This window comes from Lepeophtheirus salmonis, chromosome 4 (assembly GCF_016086655.4).
Source record: "Lepeophtheirus salmonis chromosome 4, UVic_Lsal_1.4, whole genome shotgun sequence".
Taxonomy (NCBI): domain Eukaryota; kingdom Metazoa; phylum Arthropoda; class Copepoda; order Siphonostomatoida; family Caligidae; genus Lepeophtheirus; species Lepeophtheirus salmonis.
This window is the reverse complement of record NC_052134.2, coordinates 24,210,234-24,231,718: the sequence shown is the minus strand read 5'-3', so window position 1 is coordinate 24,231,718 and position 21,485 is coordinate 24,210,234. Positions and strand designations below refer to the sequence as shown.

Here is a 21,485-nt window from a genome sequence, read left to right as displayed (position 1 = left end):
CAAGTTTTCTCAACATATTAAGGGATTAATGATTCCACAACAAGTATAAATATTGTGCTTTCTACATTTTGTTGATTAATCATAACAGTATTTATTTTTTAAATAATCATAATAATGAACAAATACTTATGCTCGTATATAACTATTATATAGTGTAAGTGGTATTTCATACTAATGTATATATTTGTTGTATTTGTTAACAATTGGAGTACAACATAAATAAAATATTACTATTGTTATAGATAATATAATAGTATTCAATATATTATATATGAATATGTAACGACGTCTTCTTATATTCAACTGTACATTCTACATATATAATAAAGGTAACTTGAAATATTAATACATACGATTAATTTGAATGGGATTTCAATGTGGGTACATTCAACATGTTTATTTACAAATATTACATATGTCAAAATATAACAATCTAATAAACTATCATGAAATTCTTCGAAGTGGACCGATCGGGAGCCACATTTATTAATAAGTCTCTTCACGGCGGACTTAGCCATACAATTACTTTGGGGGTATGATGGGCTTGAAGGTGACCAAACAAATCCATTTTTATTCAAAACTACTTATTTCTATTACAAGAATACACAGTGCCTAATCAGTAAGGGGAGGAGAGCTGTTAAAATCAAATTCAATTTTAACCAAATTTTTCGAATACAAAATGATTTTTTTAAGCACTCTGAAAAAAAAAAAAATAATATTCCAGCTACCCCGTACCCCCAAAATTATTGTTAAAGTAATAAGAAGAAATTGGCCAATGTCGTGATCATTAAAACCTTTTTAAGCTTTAAACATTAGACATATAGCATTTTAAGTTTATAAAGTACATTTTAAGGTCATATTTGATAATTAAAAAAAATACGTATTCATGGGTGAAAAAGTAATTTTGGATTGGAGGGGGGAGGGGCGAAATTTGGGTGGAAATTAATTTTTTTCCTCCATAGTGCTTACAAAATCATTTTGTATCCGAAAAAATGTGCTAAAATTTAATTTGCTCATTTCATGAATTAACACCCCCCCGCCTATGATCAGATCTTAAGTTCCTTGGATATCCAAAATTTTGGAACCATCTTGAGAATATTTCAATGATTTGGCCAGCATTGGGATCCTTGTTATACTACTCCACAATAGTGTATCCTGATAGAGCGTCCACACATACAAGAAAGGTTTTGCCATTCAACGTAAATAAGTCTCTCAAACTCGACTCAAAATTCGTAGAAGGATTCGCTTGCTAGTCTCTTTGTCCTCATAATTTCTTGATGAGAAGAGTGAAGTTTTGTCAAAACAAACCTTTAACATGCCTTTGGAACAATGATTCTCGTTCCCTTCAAGACTAGTCCATCATCAACAGTCAACTCATTTCAAAAGGCCTTGAACAATTTTACAAAAGGATTTGAAAATCCACTCTATATATTTTACTAGACTTTGATAATTTTCATCGAGGAGGGCTATTTTCCTTATCTCTTCAATAATAAGGTCCATGAACCCAATATTTCTAATAGTTTCCTTCCTCACAACGACTCTGGCAATAGCTAAACGAATTAAATCCTTCGTTCCGTGTTCAGTCTCCTCTTCTTCCTCCGGATCCTCAACAAATGCTCTAGAGAGAGTATTAGTAACCAAACTATCCTTACCTTTCTTCTAGGTAATATAGAATTAATAATGTTGGATATCCATCCTTATCTTTTGGACCTTCGGATTTTCAATCTGATAGAGAAAATACTTATTAAATATGGTAGGGAGTGAATTGTGATCGGTGTCGATTCAAACTTCAGTAACCCACAAAAGTAAATGTGACACTTTTTATTGTCAATTTGATTGCAAGAGACTCGAGCTCTACCATTGCGTACCTTGACTCTGTGTAGTTCACAAATCCCCAACCGTATTCAAATAATTAGCATATCTCTCTGTGTTTTTGTAGTCCTTTAGTCCTTGAGGCATCCATTTTATGATGCGTCTCCTTCTTTGGATCAGAAATTGCAAGAACAGGGTTAGCCATCAACACGTCCTTCACTTCATTCATGGCTTGGGTATGTACATTTTCCAAAAAAAAAATCATTTTTTGACATCATCTGATGCCTTAAAGGCTCTGCTATTTTACCAAATTTCGATAAGAAACTTCAAACTGATTGGCTAAGCCAATATATAATCTCAATTCTGTTTTATTAGGAGGTGTAGGGAATTCACGGATCCCTTTTAACTTCTTTCCATCACACACGATACCATCCTTACAAATCTTGTAACCGACGAAATTGATATCTTCACATGCATCTGCCAGTATCCGTTCACTCCATCAAATTTGTAAAAATATTTGCGTCTTGGGTTTATTTCAGAGAATGCCTCTTTTGGCGTTTTCATGGGGTGAACTAATCTTCTTACTTGAGAGTTCAATTGGTTAAAAGTATCTTCCCATTAGGCAACGACGATCAGATGACACCATTCTGTCACCTCATCCTCAATCTTCTACATGACGTCCTTCTTCACTACATCTTCCAACGTCCTCTTGATTTGTTCCCTGTAGCAAAAAGGGATTTGCCTCGATCCATGGTTTTTCTCCTTCCAACAGTTCTATTCTCATGGGGGAAAACTTCATTCCCCTAAACTCTTCCTCACAGGTAAATACATCTCAAAACTCATCTATCAAGTCCTTGAGGTAATTTCTTTTGACTTCTTCGAATATGTTGGAATCTAGGGTACATTTAACATTGGCATTCACTAACGACTGATTTATCCATTCTTGTTTCAGAGGCGAGGGAAATCTGGATGCAAAATTCCCAATCTCATGTATGCATTATGAGAGATAAACATATAATATTGGCCAAATTTTTGAGGAAATACACAATCTCCTTGAGCTGACGATTTCCAAGTCTAAATATCAACTCAACACCCTTTACGACTTCCAATCTCGAGCTGTTCACACCGACAATTTTGGGGGGTGGCTGCCGAGTTCCCTGGTTTGCTGTATGGTAAGTCGAAGTCTTTATCCACTCCTATATATAGAAGCCATTGTACCACTATCCCATACTGCATTTTTGTTTCCAAAGAACTCCCCACTGCCGTCCAACAGGCCAATTGGGAGTTTGTTCAGCTCACATTCACAAACAGAATTTACTATTAAGACTGAACTTACATTTTTAGCTATACATACTCTTCCATAATGTCATTTTTTTCTTCGGCCTCCTTTGCAGAGCATGGTCTTCCAAATTGATGAGGAGCCTTCAAGCCACACTTTCCAACGAGGTTCTCCCACCCCTCGTCCATAATCTTTCACAACTTGGATTTCTCCTTCTTCCATGACCCCCCCATCATCGTCAGCTCTCCAAATTGGATTTACATCTTTTATTTTTCCTTTTTTTTAATTTCATTTACACATATCACATCACTCAATACTTATAATCAATCCAAATAACAATTATAAGAATAAAAAGCACCAACAAGTCAATGTAAGAATTTGAAATATTAGTTGTTTAATTAATGAAGGAGGAAAAGAAAAAAGAAAAACCGGTAGATAAGTAATGAGATCCTCGCTCGTAGGATCACGTAGTATCCATCATTCCATGTTCATGTTAACGCGGGAGTCTTGCTCATTCATTTAATTCTTTAATAATAAGTAATAACAGAGAAGAGCCATACCATACCGAATCCCTCTGGTATTGAGAATTCCTGGTCCGTCGGTAAGCTTTATACACGGTAATAATTGATAATTATCCTGTAATCTCTGGCTGGGGAGAGACGGTTTCTAGGATCTTCATTGAGTGGAAGTACATACTCTTCCAGCCTTGGTGGAATAGGTAATATTGTATTTTTAACCCCATATATTATCCCTTGAACTGTAGACATAATATATTCAATTTTTAAGGTCTGTTTGTATTTCGAAGATGTTGCTACAAGCCAATCCGAAGGGCAGAGTTCTTGGACGTACTTTTTACGGATGGTACAATCCACAATGGGAGCCACTTTTGAGGAAAAAAACAAAAAACAAATGGAATGAGGTCTCGATCCATTTTCTTTACAAACAGAGCACATTCTAGACTCAACCATTTGTTTCGACTTATTTGTAAATAAAGAAGAAGTGGGCAATCGGTATCTTAACCATTTTTGATGGAATCTGTTAGGTAGTTTTTCAATATTATTTTTGGGTTTAATACCTTTACCATTTATTCAGGTCTAGTCTCTCCAATGTTCTTTTCACGATAAGAGACGACACTCTGTTGTTATCACCGTTTATTAAAGATCTTATTCCATTATTAGAGAGTGCTTCCACGACAATGAAGAAGGGTGTTTTAATGTTTTTTTGGAACGGTAGCATAAGACTAAGGATTAACACACTTCAAAAATAGTTAATTTAAGCTGTCTCGATTGCTCTTTGCCGTTTTAACGGTCCTACATAAGGTAATGGTGTCTTTCAAATTGAGCGGAGTTTTTTTGTAAAACGTTTCGGCAAAATCTTCATCCTTGACTCCAAAGGAATTTTGAGGGTGTAAAATTTTGACATGGTGTCTTGATGAGGAATTCAGGTGAACATGTCCATAAAATAGCTATTTGCTCTTTTCACGTTTCTTCTTTCAGATGGTTTAACTTAACTTAATTATCCCACGTCTCAATCCATTTCAAGAACTCTGAATATTTGATGCCGTCTTCGATTTGGTATGAGAATTTGGCTTTGATATTTGGGCAACTCCTAAATTTGATAGAGCATCTATCAAATCTTCTGAAGATCTCTCCAAATAAACATCTACTTGAGCTTCAATTCCGATAAACTCTTTTTCCATCTGAATTCACTCCTCTACTTCCTTCATGTACTCATTTGGATGTTTCATCCAAAAAAGTTGAATACTTCCTACGTTTTTTTCATTATAAATTTCATCTGCTTTCTTTACAGCTTCAAGTGTCCAACTGACTTTAAATGGACATTAATTATCTTCTCGAAGTAATTTTCTTAAATTTTCAGATTGTGTGTTGAAAGATCTTCACTGGGCACCTCGGGATTTCATCACAGTGGCTAACTCGACGGTTTTCTCTTCGTCTGGCATACTCTCGCGTCTCTTAAGGTCTATGGCGGGATCGATTTCTTCCCCTAGGAGTCTTTGGTACCTATGCTGTCAAGGAGCTAGGTCTTTTCTTTTAAAACCACTAACTGTGCCATATAATTATATTCAATATATTATAAATGAATATTAATGACATCTTCTTATCATGGAGTATATTCAACTGTACATTCTACATATATAATAAAGGTAACTTGAATTACTAATAAATAAGATTATCTTGAATGAGATTAAACATGTGGATACATTCAACATGTTTATTTACATTTATAAACATATGCCAATATTTAACAGATAGTTTCAATATTTATATTATAGAATATTATTTCACATTTTCATTTGTACACAAATACAAATATGCAGTAATTAGCAATATCGAAACTGATTTCTTATTACTGAAGTGATTAGTTAGTCTGTTTCAGAAAATAATAAATACTATTAGAATACTTTATTATTATAAATATTGATCCCATGAAATGATGTATCTATTACTAGAGTTGTATAAACTATGACGTGTCGGAATGTAAAAATAAAAGAAACCAAAGATTGACCTCGTAAGGCTCCTAATTTGAAAAATATTTGCTTGAAAAACCTCCTAGCTGTCTATGACGGGTTTGGAACAGCCACAAGTAGCTTTGAGAGCAACGAAATAAACACAAATTCAACTCATTGTCTAGATAAAAGAATAGACAGGAATTACTCCGATGCTTACCCTAAATTTGACTTCGAATCCAATAACACTTACAATTATAACTGTAAAAATATTACCCACTAGTATTCTTTTAAAAAAAACCTAAAATAAGGTAGTTCGGGAGATAATATGAATAATTTTAGGAGCAGCTTAGCTGTTATGACTTTTGATTATATAAGCTACAAGCAGCTATGACGGGAATTAAATAAACACAAATTCCACTCCGTTATCTACCAAGGATATTATTTCGATGTCGATCATCAATTCTACTCCGAGTCCAACAAAAACTTACACTTATAACTTCCTAACCAATCATTAGGGGTTATTTTGAGGCGATAGGCAAGTCAAATTAATCCCCAAAGCCTATAAACACTTTTATGGCCACCTGGTCATTTCCATGTATGAATTTGCAAAAAAAGAAGTCTCTAGACTGGTCTACCGTGTAAAAGAGTATCATGATGTAGGTCGACAATGTTGTCTCTTTAAGAGGGGAGGGGGGATGATAGATTCTTCCACAGATCCAAGATAAAATATAATTGTCAAATTTGTCGAAAAGAAACCATTTTATTACAAAAAATTAAAGTATGTTGTCGAAATTTGAATTTTTAGGTGACGATTTGAAATTAATTTTATTAATTTGAAACTCTATTTTCATATTTTTTTAAAATTGCATTTTTTTTGAATTTTTTTTAAGTCTTTTCTAGAAAAATCTTTTTTTATAGTATTTTCTAAAAATAACAATTAAAAATTTACAAGCTCCGAAAAAAATTGTCCTGATATGTCCTCATATATATCACTCAGTGATTTCATAATCCTTCTATTTCGGCTATATCAAAGATTTATACCATTAATGCTTATAAGGAAAATTAATATTTTGATTAATTTTAATATAGATTGATGATAAACTAAATTTGTACATGAAAAATACTGAAAGTTATACTTAAATAATTTAATAGACAAACTAAAGAACTAAAATATCAGAAAAAAACATAGTAAGGAAAACGACCTTTGTATTTTATAAAACGAAGTCAATTTAGAGGGAACTTTGCATGCTTAATCTATAAATATTGCACTCCTGAGTGTGATTATTTAAATATGAGTTGATAAAACTTAAAAATTGCATAGAAAATCAGTTCTTTTGTAATACTTTTGATACTTTGTGACGTCTTCTTTCCACCTTGATTATCCTAAATTTCAAATGACGTCACGCGCTTAATTTATTACTAAGCACACAATATTTGTTTACTTAATCTCAGTGCTTATAAATTGAAGCAAAAAATAATCATGCAGAAACGAAATATTGGTGCCAGCTTACGATTTGTAGCTATAAAAAAATCTTCATGGGACTTAATGTGTATTTTTTTCAAAGCCTTATATAAGCCTATATAATATCTTTATTATTAATCAAATATTTTTACTTTTTCCAATATATTTATCCAAATTTTATGACTTAATTTTTGTTATAAGAATATATTCAAAAGTAGACCTTAGGAGTTAATGTGAACATTTTAATAACACTGTATTTATTGATTTATAATGATATTATAAATTACAATGTACCAATTCGGTAGGTATTGATATTTTGGTCCATAAGGTTCTGTACCCCCATATATTTTTTTATTTTCGAAATACTTTTAGGAATAGGAACTTATAAGATTTTTTTTGGGGCTCCATTCCATATATTCTCGATACAATGGCGACGATAAAGTTATCTTGCCACTGCGTCACATGAATTTTGTTGTTCCTGGAGTATGATGCATTTCTATCTATCTTCTCTCCATTTTAGCAAAAAAAATTGTAATTGAAAGTTTTTAGCCAAACGATTTACCCTGATGGTGTCTGTCCCATTAAATCCTCGCTTTTATAGTTCATCAAGTCGAGGCATAATAGTGAACAGATTATCAAATATGATGCTATGTGGCAAGCTTTGTTTATCAATCCTAAGTCCATTCAGAAGGTGAACAACAATTGAAGTTATTTTTCCATAACATTTTACTAAATCTTCATAGATTTTCTAAATTTAGCCTGGTAAGGTTTGAAATTAAGCCAATACCTGAAATCAGAGTTTAAGCACCAAATTTTAAATCCATATCGGACAAAATATTGAACCATGGATTCATCATAGGATAAAAATTTTGTAGGGATATAAAGTTCTTTGCATTTTTTAAAGGGTTGGACAAGTGGGGGTTTTTCTCTAAAAAAATTTACGACATTATTATGCAACTATTTCATCATGTATTCGAATCTGTCACTTTATATTGAATTGATTATTGCTAAATTTGTCTCATCCTCACAGTTTGACCAGTACATTGGCATGGAAGGAAGTTTATTGTATCCAGAAATTATTAGGATTCCGATGAAAACTTTAAACTCTTCCATTCAAATTGGATTTTGGGACAAATTTTTATATAAACCATATGAATCATTTTATTTGATTATCAAATGCATTAAATCATCTATATAATAAAAAAAGCTCAAAAAACTTATTAGAGAATAATCATAAATAGTGGTATCATATGACGGGAAATATTTTTCGTAACTGAGATGATTGACATTTTTGGTCCACTTTCGTCGAAAGTATTTTAATGTAGGAGGCAAATCATCCTCGTTGTGATTTTCAATCTCAGTTTCAACCATCTACAGATTTTTATTGTAATTAGAAGCTTAAAAAACATATTTATCACCGGAATTTTCATCCGTTTGTTCATTAACATCAGGAAGTTGAATGTAAACATCAAACAAAGCTTCCTCATCTTCTAAAATATACAATATTTAACTTGTTTTAAGAAAACTAAAGTATGTTAAATATGTTATTATAGTCTCTTTTTAGAAACATAGCAATGCAATTGCATATTAAGAAAGGCCTGACACCAAAAATATCTTGAAATTTTAAGGAAAGTTATTATATATTATACATTTAGAGAAAGTAAAATTAATATAGATATTAAATATCCAATTATTGAAATAGAGTATACGTTTTCTCAGTCATCGTAAAAATATTATTTTAGATTTTTACCAACACTTAAAAGATATATTTTGACTCCAAAACTGCCCTAATTTTGACCTTTTTTTTTTTTTTTTTTTTTTTTTTTTTTTTGTGCAAAAATATTTTGAAAGAGTACTTTATAAATAATGTAATTACGCATTTTATTTATTAACAACGCAATTTGATAACAAAGAAACTTCATTTGCATGCACTTTTGGACACGTTAGGTGGAAATGGGTGAAAAACAAAAATATAACTTTCTAACATACATTCCCTAAACGTAGCTGATATATGTAAAAAATAATTTGGAAAAACAAGAAAAAACGACACTAAAAATCACATCTTTTTTATTCTTATATTTAGAAGTCCGAATTAACTACCATTGTCAGAGAAAATTTCCGGAACATCGATTTCTTTAGCAATTACACATTCCAAATTTATTGAACTGGGTTTCTTGTTGTATTTGTATAAATAAATTATCCTGCATTCTGCTGATGACAACCTCCACTTTAAGAGTTTAAGGAAGATTATGATCCGCTACCAATACACAATAAGTTTTTGAGGTTGTGACTTGTTTAGTTCACATAACCGTACTATAGGATAAATATTATCACATTCGTAGAGAATATATACTGACGTTTCTAGTTCCTTGCTACAAAATGTGCTATTGATTCTTTCATCTTTATGATTCGACTCATTTGAATAAATTTATCAGGTATCCATTCTGTAACGGAACCATTTTTGCTTAGAAAAAGTAACTTAGTATTTCCCTCTTTATTTGTCTACAATTTTTAATAGACTTAAGAGCTATAAAAATGGAGTTGGTGGTCCAAAACGCTTAGTACCTGTGTACTTCATCACAAGTGAACTAGTCTTTAGGTGAGTTGTAAGGTGTGGAAGCCTAATTTATTGTTTATTTTAAAACATGAGTTCTCCAGCACTGGTAATACTGAGGAATGAATAGTATTAATTCCTTGTTGCCAGTTTTGGATTGTAGTTCAATGTTCAAGGCCTAGGATCTTTTAGCCCGTAAAAATGTTTTTGACCACCCTTGATACATTTTTTTCTAGTAATATCCAAGCTTAATTGTCATTCAAAAAGTTCTAAAGCCCTTTAAAAATGTTTCCTTGAAAGTGATTTCTCTTATTTCTTTGTACATACTTTGTTTTAATTATTATCGCCCAAATATCTCCACAAGTCCGGATTCTTTTGAGGCAGATAATCTTCAAGGTTCTCCAAAAACTCCTAAGGTAAATAAATCCTAAACCTAACTTCGTGATTAACGTAATCAATCTCTTTTAGGATATATGCATACTTCCTTCGTCCTTCCCATAGAAACAACTCTCCATTTACTTTGATTATATTCTGTCAAAGGGTAACATCGCAAAAGATGAACAAATTTCGTTATTTTTTTTTATATCATATGTATTCTAAATGGGACTAGTAGATAAACAAAAGCCATGCAACTTCGTTATTAGAACTTTCAAAATAAATAATTATTCTATTAAATAACATTTGCAAAAGAGAAGAATTAATTCTTGTTAAAAAGTGATGAATCATGAATGTGGAGATAAGAACTTATCCGATTGTCTATTTAAAACCCTCATTTGTAATTCAAGTAATCAATTATGATTTAATTTTGTGAAAGAAGGAGCCCATTTTTTTTAATAAAAGATTTCCGTTTATCCATTTCAAATTTAACTTTTAATTGCAGATTACCTTTAATTTTGAGTATGGAGGAAGGATCTCTTATTTAACCATATCGAAGGAAGGTATTTTTTTAGGAAATATCCATAACATAGTTATGAGATTGTCAGTTCCTTCGCAGTTAATCATGTTTCCCTTATATTGGAGAAGAACGTCTATTGAGGAGCCTATTTTCATATATAAAAGACTTCACCTTAAGTAATTCATGTCTCACCTCTTGTAATTGGATTTCATCTCCCTTTTCTAAATCATTAAGTGTTGAAAATAGTGTTTCTTATTTGATTTTCAGGATGAGTATAATTGCAGTTCATTTTTGCAGAATTTATAATTAAGGATGCCTCATCCTCGCCAGTACATATATAGAGAGAGAAAGAGGAGCATATCTGCTTCATTATGTACCATTAACATCAGGAATTTTAAACTTATATTATGGATTAAGAACCTAAGTGTGTATTATTCAATATGTTAAGCATGAATTAGTCCATCGTTTACCTATTTTAATGGAACAAATAGTTATTATTGCCACTACTTAAACTGAAGCCGCGGTACATAATGAAGTTGTGTTGATATTTCTTTCATTTCAATTTGATATTAATAATTTATTCTTACAGCAGGTTCAACAATTACCTCTAGATAATTATTTATTACATATAGATATGACTGTTAGGAATGTTCCTCCATTGGAATGGTTCATTATTACATTGATGACTTAATGTAGAACAGGGGTCAGCAAACTTATTTTTAGTGTGGGCCTGATAAATGAAAGTATGACGAGCTCGGGCCGCATAATCTTTCTTTTTTGAAACTTGTAACAGTCACAGATTCATTTTCAGCAAACTTTCTCGTGAAGATGTTTGTTTGAGTTTCTAAACCACATTTCATGGACTTATAATTCTCAGAGTGTAATGTTCCAGAAAACTTTTGGTAGATGTTTTGCTTCATTGTGACTCTTTCAAAACTGCAACACTTTTTCTACATATTACGCAACTAAATCTTTTCGTTATACCCTCAAAAATCATAATAAAGCTGGCAAATGATAATCCATTTTCAGAAATCCAGACATGTGGTATCATTGTTTAAAATACTGATGTGATTATCATCTGCCTGCTTTATTATGATTTTTGAGGGTATAACGAAAGTATTTATTAGCAAAATGTTTAATGAAGATATACTACGTATAATTGACTTAGACGTTTTTTATCCGTTACAGTAGATTAGAAAACGTCACACTCCATGAAATTGTAATTCATTATGAACCTTATTCTCAGAATACAGCAAGGTAAACAAGGTAACCTTGTTTACCTTGATGTATCATGTAACCTCTGAAGCTCACCTTTTCAGTTAGTTATTCAAGGGATATTGTTAATTACTGTTGTGATACTTAGGACTTTTGATAATGCCATTAATTACATATGTGTGACTCGTAAAAAGTAAAGGAATCAGTTCCTCAACAGCAGCAAGTCTTCGGGAGTCCTTATTTCTTCCTCGAATCACGAGGCAGATAAGTATCTACTTCATTGTCGTCATTTGAGATTCAAGATGTCCATTTTTATAAACACGTTGAGGTTTTCGAGGAAGACTTATCAGCATAAGCGTACGAAGATATATCATATTATATTCATATATAGCCTTATAAAGTTATAGGGATTTCCCGATGGTCTGGCAGGACGGTTTTCCTCCCCACAAATGAAATAAGCCTGTCAATGTATACAAGTCATATAATTAATTCCAATTTTACAGAAGATATAACCAAAATGCTTGTCTACTGCAATATTCCACTCCATATCATTAATCATCCAAATTTTGTTAAGTTCATGAAAATTTACACTGGAAAAGTAAATCCCTCTCGCTTCTCCATCACCAAGTCAATGGAGTCTCAAAGTAAAGTAGTGTTGACCAAGATTTAAAAAGACTTGAGGGAAAGGATATATTTCTTGCACTGGACAAAATTACTGACACTCGACAGCGGTCAATGACTGGAGTGTTAGTTGGTCCTTTATATGGTAAATTTTTGGGTCGTCCTTATCTCATTAATTTGGAAGGTATCCAATGTTTACAAGTGTTACTGTGAAAAGTATCAACCACGTTCTTGTCTCTTATTTCAGAGGCGAAAGACTGAAGGTTTTCATTAACAACAGAGCTTCATATTGTATTAAAGCAACCGGAAAACTTAAAACAACCTTTTCCAATTATGTTGCATATTACTTGTCTTGCTCATAGGCTGAACAGAATAGAAACGCTCTGATCTGATTTGTTTTAAAATACAAAAACTATCGTTTCTGAAGTGAATATATATTTTTTTAAATTCAGGTGATTCAAAACAATTGACTACTACGCCACGCATTTCAATTGCGTCAAAGAGTATGAATTTTGTGTATGGAAACTGTGGTGCAATCTATAAAAAAAAATTAGTATTGAAGAATGATCCACTTTTGTATAAAATAATGTTTATTCAACACAATTTAAATCCAATCTAGGTAACCAATTAAGCTTTGAAAGAGAAATTATCGCTACTCCAAAGTGTAACTGTCGTAGAAAAGATATTACGCTTGAATCTTTCAAAATTAATGTCTGTAGATGATAGGGTTACATCAAATTTAGAAAATAGGCACCATAAACTATCAATCACGATATAGAGTTTTTAAAATACAAAAACACTTCTATGGTTAATTTTCATTCCGACAGGGTTTCCAACGTGATGTCGTACATAAATGTACCAAAAAAAATCCCGTCAGACGAAGGCTCACGTCAAGAGTATGATAATCTAATGGAACATTGGTATTAACTTTTGGGATAGTTGAATAATTTCTAAATATAATAATATTAATAAATAATTAAAAAATTTTACTTTCATTTTAAATAATACATACCTATTATATTTTAATCTATCATTTTACAACGATTCCCTTATGAAATTTAACTACTTAAAAACATAAGAAATTAATTAGATAAAAACTAAGTAAACAATAATACTAGTACTAATATGATTTATGATAACATTTACCTATCTTCATAAATCAATGTTCTATTTCACTATCATAATATACTTTTGACATGACCCTCGGTCAAACGGGCCCTTTTCGGTATATCTGTGTGTGACATCACACTGAAAAATCTTTCACAATCACAGTCAACAATAGGAGTATTTTTGTATTTTAAAAAATCGCTATCGCGAATGATAGTTTCAGGTGACAATTCACTCAATTCGATAAATACTTTGTTTTTCTCTATCACCTCCAGAAATTTAGTTTTGAAAAGTTCAAGTGTAATACCTAAGATCGTCTTCTTCTAATTTTTCTTCCGCTATTCACGTCGTTCCAAAACCTAAAGGAAGCTGGCGAATGTGCGACGACTATCGTCAATTTAATAAGATGACATCGGTATCCCCTACCAAATCTAAGAGATTTGGTGGCTAATCTAAAAAGCATGACTGTTTTTAGTAAATATGTATTTATACAGAGCGTATAACCAAATACCTATGAATAGCACTTCTATAAATAAAACTGCAATCATTACGCCATTTGGTTTATATGAATATTTGAGGATGCCTTTTGGTCTTAAAAATGCTGCTCAGACATTTCAGAGACTAATCAATTCAATTCTACGAGGAGTTCCAAATGTGTTTGTGTACCTTGATGATATCTTTGTCGCTTCGGAGTCGATGGATGAGCATTGGAAAACGTTGAACGTGGTTTTATCAAGACTTAAAACAACTGGTATGATCCTCTCCTCTGAAAAATGTGGGGTTTTCATGAAATCGGTGGACTTCCATAGTCATTCTATTTGATCGAAAGGTTTTAGCCTCTAGAATGTAAGGTATAGGTAATCCAAAAAGTACCAAAATCAAAAGATGAACTGCATAACTTTTTGGGGATGGCACAATATTACTCACAGTTCATCGAAAGATCGCCTCAAGGGACAGTTCATTTGTCCCCCCTGTTAAAGAAGAATGTAAAGTTTAATTGGAATACAGAACATGAACACACCTTTCAAATTATTAAAAATAGTTTGTCTAAAAGTACTCTAGATTTGCACTCATTGATAGTTTATTGCCTTTAGCCCTGACGACTGATGCATCTGATACAGGGATGGGAGCTGTTCTCGAGCAAAAGGTAAATTGACACTGGCAACCTCTAGCTTTTTTGGTCTCGGGTTCTTTCAACGACACAACAGAAATATTCTACGTTTGATAGGGAATTATTAAGTGATAAGGAAAACATCACACATTTTCTATGGGTTTTGGATGGAGAAGTTTTAAAGTTTTCACGGACCATAACCCTTTACTCACTGTGATTCTGATTCCCAATCCCTCTTGCACACCAAGACAGTTCCGTACTTTTACATTCATAGCAGAATTCAATTGTGATATCGAACACGTTTCGGGAAAATTAAATCATACTGCAGACATTCTTTCTAGAAGTATAAATAACATCACAATAGGCCCAACCTTCATTGAAGATATAATTGAGGATCAATAGAAACAGGATCCTAATTTACTTAAAGTTTAAAATTAAACCCTCTTATAAATACATTGCAGGAAATTGCTGGTTTTGGCAACGCTGACGCATTCTGTGTGGCTGTATCATCTCCAGAATTGCGTCAAAGACATTTTGTACACAAGGACAATCATCCGGGATTCAAAGAAACGTTAAGTAGGGTTTCACTTTTTTATGCTTGGCCTAATTTGCGAGCAGATTTCAAAAACTTCACTAGAGAGTGTTTAGAATGTCAGAAAACCAAACCTTTCAGGACATCAAAACCAATGTCGTCTTTCGATCCTCTATCTGAAATACTTTCCACGTTATTCACGTAGACATAATCGGTTCATTCCCACTAATTCAGGGACAGCGCTATGTCCTAACTATTATGGATCGTTTCACAAGGTGGCCAGAAGTGAAACCTATTCCAGATATAACCTCCAAGACAATAGTCAATAATTTTTTGAGTGGTTAGATTTCGAGGTTTGGAGTTCCAGAAACCAGTGTGTCTGACCGAGGAACGCAGTTCACAAGTTCATTATGGATGGGTGTTTGCAAGACACTTGGGATTGCAAGCAAGAACACAACTTCGTATCATCCAGGGTCCAACGGACTCATAGATCGTTTCCACTGATAATTTAAGACCGGGCTGGTAGCACGAATTCTGGAAGAAAAAGAAGACTGGATCAATATACTACCTGTAGTTTTATGGGGATTGAGGAACTCAGTACCAATAGACTCGGGTTCTAAATATTCACCTTTTCAATTACTCATAGGTCGCTCGGGATCCATGGGCTTTAATTTCTTTAACGCTTCCACCTTTACTTCAGGCAACCTCGAGCTTCTTTTAAACAATGGAGAAAATAACACACATTCCTCCGAGACACTTTAATAAAGGACCCATTAACAAACAATTAAAAAAAAACGAATTCGTTTATGTTAAAAATAAACCTATAAAAGAGTTTCTTTCTACAACTTTCTTGGGCCCGTTTAAGGTGATTGAGAAGCACAATCGTTACTATAAATTTGACTAAGAAATGACAATGTCTCGATGGATAGACTTCCACCTACATTTGGAGTTCCAAGTATCCTTCCAGCGCCTCCGACTATAAGATGCACAAGATTTACAACTGGAAAATGATCTATATGTTTATTTATCAATGTTTTTATGATGCCTCTTATTGTGTATTACTAACTAGACGTTCTCTTTACTCGTCAATCCAACGTCGTCTAGGGTGAGTAGTTCGACTTGTTTAGATGATATTAAATATTCATCATAGTACCTTGTATACTTTTTTCCTTTTTATTTTCGTATAAAGAAATGATCAGTTAAAGATTTTTTTTATTCAATTAAAATAAAGATATTTAAATCTTAACATTTATTTGAAAGCGAAAAGTTATGAACAATGAATAAACAAATAGGAAGAAAAGCACACGCGTTTTTCTATTTCTAATTTTAGTTTTTTTCATTACAAAAATGACATCCTTAATCATAAGTTTATTTTATTTAATATAAAAATAAATTTATGAAGTTCCGCGTATTACGCGCATGTATTTTGATGTTTCTCTTCATTTTTATTACTCAAATATAATTTTGTTGTTGGTTTATGCCAAATAAGACACCATATTTAACCATTTTATAACTTTGTACTACAAAAACTGTCAATTGAACTCTAAAAAATACGACCTTACATTTATTTTTCCTTAATTTCTAAGGTTGATTAGTTTTTATTTAAGTATATTTATATATATATATATTTTTTTTTTTTATAAAACTTATCAGTTGACTTTTAAATTCAAATATATATATGTGACTATGGATTTTTAAATCAATTTACTCCAAAGATAGGCAATAAATAATGCATACTTCGGAGGGAAAAGATAACACTACTACGATTAATTAAATAATGAACAAAATAAAAGAAAGAGCACATGCAAAAACCATGTTTTTCCTTTTCTAACTTTTAAAGGTAGTTTTTTCGTTACAAACTACTCATAAGTTTAGAACATAACTCATCAGTGTTCAAATATTGAGACTCATAGATTCATTTTTTAAAAGATATACTCCAATAGAAAAAGGCCTTATCCAATATTATCTTGTTTAAACAACAATTCAGTCTCTTCTGTAGGTCTTTTAAAGACGTATATTTTTTTATGTAACTACTTAATTTTTAAGTTCTACTCAGATAATATGTGTACAAATTTTGAAACTTATAGATTCATATTTTTATTTTAAAAATTGTAACTGCAAGAGAAAGAAATGTTTATAGTGGGAAGAAGTTTCAAACTTTCGCTCATTATGGGTTAAAAAAGAGTAGGATGAAACTACAAATCAACGCATTAACATTGAGAGACAACGTTCAATAAGAGCAGGAGTTTCAAGATGAAATTCCGAGCAGTGCTATAGATACTTTTGTTTGAAATTAATAAGAGTTTTCATATTTTTCTCTTTCTAACATATGTGGATAAATATTGTGGATACAGGGATAAGTTAAAGAGGTTTTTACAAGTACGTTCACAGTGCTCTTAATTTTGTCTTTTTAACATTTTTTTTTTTCACAAATTGAATAAAACATTAATTGATGAATATGTCTGAGTGAGTAGGAAAATACATTGACAATGGTGTATGTTATCTTTTCTTAATGCTTAGAACCCTTCGGTTAGGGTGAGCGATATAAATTATTATTATAACTTATAATATAGAGGCTGTATAATAATATATATATATGCATTACTATGAATTAAAAAAGTGTCATAAACTACAAATAATATACTTACATATGTCCTCGAATATATTTGTATAAATGAACAGTCCATCTTTTATTTTCTCAGTTGTTTTTAGGATTAGGACTTATTGGCATTGTAAAAAGTAGCACAAACCTACCAATAATTTTTTCGTAATTAAAAAAAGAAAAAAGTTATGTTGAATAATGTCTTCGAAAAAATCCCCCTCGATCACTGGTTCCTTTTTGCAAATATTGCAAAAATTATATAATAAAATGTTTAAAAAAATGAAAATACAGTTTTACACTGAGTTTATAATTTTATGTTCATTGTGCATCATTTTTAGGCATTTCTTTTTTAAAATAGGAAAATTTATATTTGATGAAAATAAGAGAAAAAATTATTCTGAAAATGTCATATATTTCAATTAAACATCAATTTTTATATGACAAATTTATAAGTAAACAAATTTCAAAAAAAAAAATTCTTTTTAATCCAATATATTAACGTTTTCCTTCATTATTTTTCCACCTGAAAAAAAATATATATAAGGTCAATTTTCACGGATTTCTTATTTTGCCCATAACTTAGTTGTTTTTCAAGATTTGTGTATAGAATAAGCCCACCTTTACGACCCTTCCCTCCGGAAATCGCCCCCCCGTTTTAGCCTTACCAGGTTGAAAAGAGGTATTCATACAAAGTTTTAGCCTCTTAGGCCTCACAGTTTGGGCACTCGTAAAGGACACACAAACTGTATTATATATATATATACAGATTTGTTTTTTGCTGGGCCATAAATTTCATCACATATACTCGTTTTACCTTTATTGGGAATTTTCATTATTCATTAAAATATGAAGTTCTGGAGATGAAACTATTGAAACATTTGATGCTTTTAATTGTCAAAGCACTTTTAGTGAATTCATATTTGCCGCAGTTTTAGCGATTTTTTCCTTCTTTTAGTTATTATCATTTTTAAGTTTAAAAAATATTATGTGAGAGACGGGAAGAGGATTTGTATATTTTTGATGTTGATGACATCAAACATTTCTTTTGACTTTTTCCTGTCTTTTAGATCAAACAAGAAATAACATAATCTCATTTCCTTAATAATATTGTTGTAGGGGCTTTGTTCCTTCTGTTTACTAAAAATATATATTATTAATGATATAAATGCCATTTCTTCACTTAAAAAATTAGGAAATATTATCATCCTCATAAGGATCTCTACATCCTCTTCCAAGCTCTCGGAATACATATATTTTTTCAACTAAACTGGCAAGAAAAAGTTTGGGGAAAAAATACTTATTCCTCATTTTCATTAATGTTTATGACTTTATCAATATTTTTTACTTTAACCCGATGAAAATTATTAAGAAAAAAATAGATCCATAAAATATTTTTTATGGATTTATTTGTAAAAATCCAGCTGTTTTGGCCAGGCTTAATTTCATATGTTATGTTTCTCTCTCGTAAATATGAGAGATTGGTAGTTAATTCCATTCAGAATGATTATCATTCTATCTTGAACATGCAAGCCATTCCTTCTGGACAGAGATTAATTGGAAGAAAGCTTGTTTTTCAACAAGACAACTACCCAAAACATAGATCCAAGCTCTGCAAAACTTCTTGGAGAAGAAAGAAGCCTCTCACATCTTCTTTATTATTAAATGGACATCTCAATCTCCTGATTTGAACCCAATACAGCTATTGTGGGCATACCTTGACAGAAAAGTACGGTAAAAGTGCACCAGACATAAGTGAAACATTTTGAAGAATGCATGGAATGATATCACACCTGCTTATCCTGAAAAACTAACAGCAAGAATATCAAAAGTTTGTAAAGCAGTTATAGCGGCAAAGGGATACTTTTTTGATGAAGTAAAAATTTAAACAAAAATACTTTGATTCTTTACGAATAAATGTTTATAACCATATTTAACCTTATTTTTTCCCCATTTTAATAGCCTAATTACTGAGTTACCTGATGACTTTTTTCAGATAAGTTTGTTGACCTCTACTCAATTTAGCGAAATAGTAGATGAACCATTATGTAAAAGTGGCCTAACAGGATTTAAAAAACTTTCTGGGGATAAGTATCTTAATAGCTTTAAAAACATTACAATGCATTAATTGAATCGAATGCTTTACAAAAGTCAACTCCGATAATAGCTCCATATTTTTTTCTAGTACTCACTGATTCGATAGCTGTTTGAATGTTTCGTGAAACATAGGAAATTTTATTTCTCTTCAAGAAGCCATTCCAATATTTTTATTTAATATGGCTCCATTTGCACAGCCAAAACTCCCAATAAAGTTCTGTAACACTCATTTCCTGCGGTAATAGGCCTCAATTGATTGAAGTCCTACCCATCTCTTTTTTTAAGAATAAAAGCTATTCTTCATTTTGTGAATGATCCAGTGATTCTACTCGTCTTTTCCATAGTACACCACATTCTATACAGAAAGGGGAATTTCACTTGGTAAAAAGCTCTCCAGAAACTGTTCTGGGCCTAGCACCCTATTAGCTTTAAACTTTTTCATGATAAAATACTTAATATTTTCCATTGAATAAATCTTATCATTCGGGTCATATCCACTTCATTTAGGGAAAAAAATAATATTAGTTTGTACTATTGATTGAAAACCCAAATTAAAATATATTTTGAGCATGTAATTACTTTGCCATTATTAATAATTTTTTTATCCCAAGAGCTGAGTCTTTTTTTTTTTTGTCTGGTCCATTTTGTAAATTTTCTGTCTGAATCACTCTCATCCATAACTTTGTTATTCATCTCCTTCTCGGTTATTTTAAATGAATTAACAGTATCTGTCGTCAATGTTCGAGTACATGCAGAGCTAGGATTAAATAATTTTTCAACTTCGTTTTGATAAATTTATTTTTCCCTTCTCCTTTGACACAAAAATTCAGAATGCAATGCTTTCTTTTTATTGAATTTGGTCTTGGAATATTGAATGATATTTTTTTCTAATTTTTTCTTCATAGTTTTCTTCGCCAAGAATCTATCTTGATATCATAAAGGAACACCATTCCAAATAACAACAGAAGTTGATCTTTATTAGCCAATCAATCATGCCAAGTCAATCTGAGAAGACTGTTAGTTTCTTTACCAAGTTACCTTCTCTCTGGAGAATGTTTTTTAAGATGCCCATCAAATTGATTCTCACACAAAGCTCACCTAAGACTTTTGAATTTGGATATTGATTTATCAACCCGTCAAGGTCAACGTTCAAGTCTCCCATCAATACAAAGAGAAATGGGTCTTTCTTTTGAATATTGATGATAGATTGGAACACAAGAGTAGATAGTTCATTTGGTCCATATCAAGGTTGATAGAAATACAAGGTTATACCATAACGTGGTTACGACTTTTGTCTGACTTCCACCTCGGCTTTAATAGTGACGTCATAGTGTATAAGTAGTTGCGTGTTTGTTTACATTTTTCATTGTAAAAAAAAAAGGAACAATCTACATTCTCGATTCTACAATTTGACAAGGTCTCCATTTTATTGAAAGACATTCAACCCCATTGAGGATGTTCCACGTCGTAGTGAAGCATATGAAGCTCAGTTTCTACAGAGGATTATTTTGCCATACGAAGAAGATTGTCGGATTTCACTCAAATCCATTAGGAAAATTAAATTGAAGGCTTATTACTTATTCTGTGTAAACTCTTCACCCTTGTTATCATCAATTCTATAATTCAATCCAAGAACAATATAATCAATCCATATATATTGTAATTACTTATAAGTTTAATTGTATGGACTGTCATTTGTTAGGATGGTTATAAATTATCATAAGTATTCTT

The 21,485-nt window shown here is 31.6% G+C and overlaps 3 long non-coding RNA genes across 6 annotated transcripts; 1 reads left to right on the top strand and 2 right to left on the bottom strand.

Moving 5' to 3' along the window:
- Positions 1 to 239: 239 nt before the first annotated feature.
- On the bottom strand, positions 240 to 3,303 carry LOC121115587 (uncharacterized). The gene is made up of 2 exons (XR_011779727.1): positions 3,167 to 3,303; positions 240 to 3,106 (listed from the first exon to the last, which is right to left on the bottom strand). It is a non-coding gene; the product is annotated as an uncharacterized lncRNA (long non-coding RNA).
- On the top strand, positions 3,105 to 21,027 carry LOC121115586 (uncharacterized). 4 transcript variants are annotated; one of them, XR_005863604.2, is made up of 5 exons: positions 3,105 to 3,809; positions 3,878 to 4,133; positions 4,184 to 4,535; positions 4,588 to 5,255; positions 20,660 to 21,027. It is a non-coding gene; the product is annotated as an uncharacterized lncRNA (long non-coding RNA). The 4 variants fall into 4 exon arrangements; XR_005863603.2 differs by lacking the exon at positions 20,660 to 21,027 and adding an exon at positions 9,107 to 9,240; XR_011779726.1 differs by lacking the exon at positions 20,660 to 21,027 and having other exon boundaries at positions 4,588 to 4,846; positions 4,970 to 5,617.
- Positions 14,534 to 16,047, bottom strand: LOC121115585 (uncharacterized). Its single transcript, XR_011779724.1, has 6 exons — positions 15,880 to 16,047; positions 15,687 to 15,814; positions 15,193 to 15,592; positions 14,981 to 15,129; positions 14,739 to 14,863; positions 14,534 to 14,680 (listed from the first exon to the last, which is right to left on the bottom strand). It is a non-coding gene; the product is annotated as an uncharacterized lncRNA (long non-coding RNA).
- Positions 21,028 to 21,485: the final 458 nt, after the last annotated feature.